Source organism: Marmota marmota, unplaced genomic scaffold, assembly GCF_001458135.2.
Source record: "Marmota marmota marmota unplaced genomic scaffold, marMar, whole genome shotgun sequence".
NCBI lineage: Eukaryota > Metazoa > Chordata > Mammalia > Rodentia > Sciuridae > Marmota > Marmota marmota.
This window is the reverse complement of record NW_025999891.1, coordinates 6,100,773-6,107,731: the sequence shown is the minus strand read 5'-3', so window position 1 is coordinate 6,107,731 and position 6,959 is coordinate 6,100,773. Positions and strand designations below refer to the sequence as shown.

At 47.3% G+C, this 6,959-nt stretch overlaps 1 non-coding gene across 1 annotated transcript; it reads left to right on the top strand.

Moving 5' to 3' along the window:
• The first annotated feature begins 639 nt into the window (after positions 1-639).
• Positions 640-746, top strand: LOC125613750. Its single transcript, XR_007344318.1, has one exon. It is a non-coding gene; the product is annotated as a U6 spliceosomal RNA (small nuclear RNA).
• The last annotated feature ends 6,213 nt before the right edge of the window (positions 747-6,959 follow it).

Below are 6,959 nucleotides of genomic sequence, written 5' to 3'. Positions count from 1 at the left end.
GGAAATCCAAATGTCCACTGTGGCCCTGAACCTCGCACCAGAAGGGGAAATGGGGCAAGCCCAAGGTGGAGCCAGACGCTCCAGGACAGGCTTTGGAGAGGCCCCAGCAGAGTCCCGGATGGGGGACGACCTGGTATGGTCTGTGTCTGGTGTGAGGTGTGGCTACTTCTGATTGAGTGGCTAGCTTGTCCCACAGACGGGAAATGCCATGAGAGGACCCAAGGCAACCCTAGAGTCAGAACAGGGCATTCGGTCCACCAAGCATTTATGTGGCTAATTGTTGCTGCAGGTGCTAAGGACAAAGGGGACAGTATATCCACCCCTCGGGGGGTTCACAGTCCTACTGTGGACAGATATTATAGTCCTGTGACTTGTGGTTTTTTGAGGAATGTCAATTTATGGGAGTCTACACAGGAAACGTTTTTGTTGTTTTGTGCTCTCTGACACCACGTTGTTGAATCCTCCCTTTTCCTGTCCTGTGACACATTCCGAGGAGCTCCTGTAGCTCCCTGGTCCAATTTTGGGGTTGGTGGTAGAGATCGGGCCTGGAATTCTCTTTAGGGTGTGGAGATGCCGGGTTCTTAGATACTTTTGTTTTGGGCGTTGACCTTAATTCTGGGATGACGACATCCTCACAAGGTGCCGGCTTCAGCAGCACATGAGTTAAAGTTGGAGCAACGTGGAGACCATCTGCATGCCCCCTGCACCAGGATGACATACAAGTTCATGAAGTGTTCCATAATTAAAAAAAAAAGTTCATATAATAACCTGTGATAAGCTGATGTACAGGGGCCTTGGTGGGGGAGGAGAGGAGTCCACCCAGCCTGGCCAGGGATCAGAAATGGCTTCTGGGCTACCCTGCTCTACCTCATGCACAGCTGGACTCGGATACCCTCGAGAAGTTGCTTCTTTTTTTTTTTTTTTCTCCCCCCCCCAAGAGGATGTTCTCCCACTCCTTAAGTTCCCTCAGAGCTCTGAGCACCGGTTTTGAAGTCACTGTGAATTGGAAGACAGGGACCCTCCGAGTGTCCAGCACCTGTCAAGGGCAGTCGGTGGCAGTGAGTGGCGGAAAGGGCGTGGGGCGGTTGAGGAAGTTTGTTCTCTCCCGTCTCGGTGGATGGGATGTCTGGGGATCCTGGAAGAGTTGAAGTTCTTTGGGGGGGAATTTTAGAAGGTGAGCATTACAGGCTGAATCGTGTCCCCTCAAGATTCACACGTTGAAGCCCTAACCCTCAACGCGACTAAGGAGGTAGGGCCTTTGACTAACCCAGGTAGCTGGGTTTCAGTGGGGTGCTACTTGCTACTTGCTGGTGTCTTCCCAAAAAGAGGCAAAGGCAGCAGAGAGTGCTGTCCTGCTTGCTGTCTGTACACAGAGACAAGTCCACGTGGGCACCCGGCAGAGGTGGCCATCTGTAAGCCAGATGAGACTCGCTCAAAACCAACCCATCCAGCACCGTGAACTTGAACTTTCCAGCCTCCAGAACAGTGAGAAATAAATTTGTCGGTTAAGTCACCCAGTTGGTGGGATTGTGTTGTGCCAGCCTGAGTGGACTAATCCAGTGAGGTGGCCCAGCCTGAGCTAGGGGCCAGGGTCTGTGAGGTGAGCCCTGCCCAGCCATGTGGGGGCTTATTCCTGGTTAGTTCCCTGCAGCCCCTGACTCCTGCAGCTAAGACTCTCTCTTAAGCATCCACTTCCTCTTCCAGGACAGCCCTTGACCCTCTCCCTCTGCATTCCTCTTAGAATAAGCTCTCAATTCATGAAGTACCATGCTGTTCCCTCCAAGGTTATGCTCCTGGGACTGTGTCCTTTCTGATGACAAACCCTTCGATGGTCTATTTATAACCATGACTCACACATCACCTAAACTTCTGCAGGAAGAGTTCGGCTTAGGAGCCAACTCCCCTGGAATATAAAACAATTTGTGCTTGTAAATGATCACCATTTCATCTTCACAAGGTCACTCATCCTTGGCCTCCTCTTGACCTGGGTGCCAAATCGTTTAATGAGCCCTCCCCACCATCCTGTCTTGTTTATCAAGAAGCTTGCTGACCCCATGACCTGCGCAGCCGAGCAAGTTCCTCTTGAGCATTAACCTTGAGCCTGAGACTTCCTCCATCTGCGGATGGGAAAGTCTCTGCCGACCCATCCCCCTTTGTTTGCAGTTGTTTCCTTGTGAGGGAGCCCAAGGTGGAATGGGGACAGGGAGTAGGTGAATCTGGAGCCCCTACCCCTGGCCTGAGACAGCCTTCTCCAACCATGCCTCTTAGGACCCCAGCCTTTGGCCCCTGGGGAAGCCACGGTAACCTAATGACTAGCTGCTTGTGGTGTCTGCACCAACTTTAAAGGGACTGGTGACAGGATGGCTTTCACCCAGCACAGCAACTTCCACCTCTCCTCCCCTCAAAGTTCTGGGCAGTCTCGTGTCATCTCCTCCAGCAGGGGTCTGCAGAGGGGCTGCTCCCTCCCCTGGCAGTTGGGCTCCCTTGTAGTCAGGCTTGGAGATGGGATGCCTCCCTCAGCCCAATTCCCCATCAGGCACTCCTGTGTCGTCCTTATAAAACAGCAGAGCCCCTGAGGAGTGGGGTCCCTTGGCTTCGTATGCATATTCCTACCGTGAGCTTTCCACATCTCTGACACCCTGGCCTCCAGCCCTTTCCTGTGAGTGGGAGACAGATCGTTGTGTCCTGTGGCCTGTGCTCTGACCCCCATCACGGTTCATTGATTACAATAGCTCAGTCCAGAGTGCAGCCTCTACTAGCTCTTTCTGGGTGCTACAGGCTTTTCCATCTGGGGTGCCGCAACTCTTCCACCACCCAGCTGGCCCTCGACTCCTTCAGTCCTCCCTCCTCTGACCCTGTCCTCACCAAGTGACCGCAGGCTGACTTCTGCCGCCATCCTGCCTCACTGCATTGCGATTCATCTTCTCTGAGTTTGTCCAGGGCAAATTCTTCAAGTCCCATCCACTGGTGGTCTCTGTAGTTGTTGACATCCATGACTTCGGACCCTCCGTCCTCTCCTGGTCCTGGACATCCCTGGCCTCTCCTTGTGCCCTCCCATCTCCTCTCCTTTACGAGAGCCCAGTGGGGATCCTGGCTCCAGGCTGTTCCTTCCAGTCCAGTGTCCAACAGGTGATACCGCTCTCCTGTATTAACCCTCCCTCTGCACAGCACGCAAGGCCCCGTGTCCAGTCCTGCCCAGCTCGTGGCCTCATCTCCTGCTGCATAGTCACTCTATCATCCCTAAGCCCGTCTTCCACCTGCCCTGAACCACTCGCCCTCTCCGACTGACATTTTCACCTCGTGCCTTGGTGCATAATGCCTCCAGTGCCCAGGATATTCTTGCCGCGCTCTTTCTGTGGCTGAGTCCTGCTCCTCCGCAGTCTGGATTCTGCCAGGTTGTCCTTGCAGTGGACAACCTTCTGGGGCCGGCCTTTCCTCTGTTGGGGTGAGCATCTTCCTTGTTGCTCAATGCTGAACTCTGTGTCCATCTGTCCGCCTGTCTGTCTGTCTACCTAATGGCTTCCTCACTGACCCTAAATTCCACCGCACCTATCAACCTGACATTCCCTTCTGGGGCCAGATTCCTTTATTTTAATGCTGCCCTGGAGTGATTCTCTTCAGGGTCCTTACCTCAGTACTGACGTATAATGGATGATGATCGGGTTAGTGTCCACCTCCCTGACCAGGCGGGAAGCTACATGAAGACAGAATTTATTTTAAATAGGAGTGTTTGCTTTTCTTGAATATTTTAAGAGACTCGCAACTACCTGTAAATAAGACTTCTTAAATAAGACTAAAACATGAGTTAAGTCTTCCGGGTTTCAATGCATGCCTATAAAAACTTGCTTTTATCAAATGTTTAAATATTAAACAGCATTAGACATGTCTTTTAAATATTTTTACGAAGAATAGTGAAACGGTGAACCCCTGTCTACCCACTATCCCCCATCAAAGAAAAAAAAGAATATAACTGTTCTAGGGCCCTCCCTCCCCCCCCCCCGCCCCTTCCTCTCCTCTCGGAGGTAACCATTATTCTCGATTGTGTGTATGATTTTCTGGCTTTTCTTTATACTTATACCAATTATACTTGTATCCCTAAACAATGGGTCATTTAGTTTTGCTGGGTTTTTTTTTTTTTCAAACTATATAAATGGAAACAGTTTGTAGTCTTCCATGACCTATTTTTCTTCTTAAACATTTTGCTCCGACTTGTGTACCCTGCAATTCATTCATTTTCACTGATGATTCTTCTGTTACGTGGGTGTACCCTACTTTACCCATTTTCTTCTCGCCAGAGACGATAAACATTTAGTTTGCTTTTCCTCCCGCTCCATCATCTGCCTTCTCCTCTGCCCTTCCCCTTTATTCCTATTACAAACTGCTGCAGAGAGAATCCCTCTGCGCACATATAAAGGCTTCTTCCAACTGAAGACCTCTGGAAACACTTGCTGTGGGGCTGCTGGGTCATGAGGAGCGTCCTTTGTCACTTTTCCTAGATGTTGCCTATGCTATGCTCTGACTATGGGTCATCTCTCAAGGGTTCATGTGCTGGAGGCTTGGTCCTGAACGAGGCAGTGTTTTACGAGGTGGGGCCTGGTGCTAGGTAATTCATGCATTGGGAGCCCTACCCTTGAAAGGGTTGATACTGATCTCATGGAATGAGTTGGTTCTTATAAGAGGGATTGTTATAAACGAATGAGCCTGGCCCTTGAATCTATGTGACTTAGTCTCAACATGTGATCTCCCTGCTTTACACATGTTTCTCCCCACCAAATGTTGTCTACTATGTTGTGACACAGTCTTGGGGGCTCTCCCAAGAGCAGAGTAGATGCTGGCACCATTCTCTTAAGTCTCCAGAACTGTGAGCTAACTAAACCGTTCTTTATAAGTTACTTAGCCTCAGGTATTTCATTACAGTACCAGAAAATAGACTCATGCAGTCTGTCTACATTCCCACGAGCAGTGTATCCTAATTCTAGTGGCTCTACAATCTCACCAGTGCTTACTCTTCTCAGACTTCAACAACTCTTCAATGGGCATGAAGTACTATCTTGTTACTTTCCTGACTACTTGTGAGACTGAACATCTTTTCAAATGTTTTCTCCTCTGTAAATGACTATTAACATTTTTTGCCTGTTTCATTTAATGTTTTTTATTCAGATTTGATTTGTTGTAGTTTTTCATGGGTTTGAACATGAATCTCTTTTAGGCAAATGTCTTCTCTATACTTTGCCCCTCTTCTTTTTTTTTTGGTGGGGGGACCAGTTTGAGATGGGGGGGAACTAGTCCGCCCCCGCATACACAAACCTTTGCTACTTTTGATGAATTTTGAACAAATGCCTCCAGCTATGGAACTCATTTAACTATCATGTTAGGAACTTACTAGGATGATAGATGTGTTCTCTTTCCTAGGCAACTACTGTCTTGACTTTTATTATGTATCAATTTTGCCTGATGTAGACCTTAATATAATAGAAATCATACATCAAATGTGTCTGATTTATTGTAATCATCATCATGTTTTAAGGTTCCGGGTTCCTGTGTTTCTTTTGTTGACGATTGGGTGTCTGTTGTATAAATCTACCACAGTATGTTTACCCTTTCTCCTGTTGAGTGACAGGTAAGTTGTTTTCAGGTTCAGGCTGCTATGAATAAGGCAGCTACAAACATACCTGTCTTTTTATGGACATGCTTCTGTTTCTCTTGGGCAAATGCCCCCGAGTGGAATTGCTGGGTCACAGGGAAGGCACATGTTTAGCTTTATCAGATATAAAGGGCTTCATCTTTTAACTCTGTTCAGGACATTGTCATTCAATTTGGTTTTTTCCTTCAAGACTTATACTTGCTTAAGAAATCTTTTTCTGCCAGGCATGGTGGCACATGCCTGTAATCCCAGCAGCTCAGGAGGCTGAGGCAGGAGGATTAAAAGTTCAAAGCCACCTCAGCAATGTAGCCAGGCCCTAAGCAACACCCTGTCTTAAAAAGAAAATATAAAAAAAAGGGCTTGGGATGAAGCTCAGTGAAAGTACCCCTGGATTCAATCCCCAGTACACGTGTGTGTGTGTGTGTGTGTGTGTGTATGTGTGTACATGTATATATGTGTGTATACATGAATGATCCCCAGGTCATATAGATTTTTTTCTTCTGTATTAAGGTTTTCAACTTCGTATTTTCCATTTGGGCCTTTAATTCACCTGAAATTGCTTTTTGGCTATGGTGTGAAGTAAGAATCTATTTCCCTCCTTTTTTCTCATTTGGGTAACTGATAGTCCAAACACCACTATTGATAGCCCTCACTCTCCCGCCACCCCCATCTCATTTATGAGTTTTCCACGTGGACTCAGACCTGGTCTGGCCTTACTTTTGTGCCGTTGGTTTATTTTTCTGTCCCTAGGTCAGGGCCACACTGTGCTAATTACTATAATTCATGAAATGTCCTGCTATCTGGTAAAGTAAGTCATTCCACTTTGTTCTCCAAAATCGGCTTGTCTATCTTGAGCCTTTACTCTTCTGCATAAATTTTAGGATCCATGTGCTGATTGTATGTGTACACACACACACACACACACATACACACACGCACCTGCGAAGAGCTGAGATTTATTGCACTTGCATCATGTTTATCAACTATTTGGAGCGAGAATGGCCATCTTTATGGCCCTGAGATTTCCTATTATTGAAGTTATTTTTCTGTAACTTCCCTTGAGGTCTGTTAATAAAATTAGCTTTCTCTATAAAGGTTTTCACACCTTTTGTTGGATTTATTTTTAGTATCTTGTAGCTTTTTGGCCATTGTAAAAGGATTTTTTCCAGAATTATATTTTAAAATAATTTGTTGCTGATTATAGGGATATAGTGATTTCTGCGGGGGATGGGGAGGCAGGTACTGGGGATTGAACCCAAGGACGCTTTACCACTGAGCCACATCCCCAGCCCACCCCCCGCACTTTTTTTTTTTT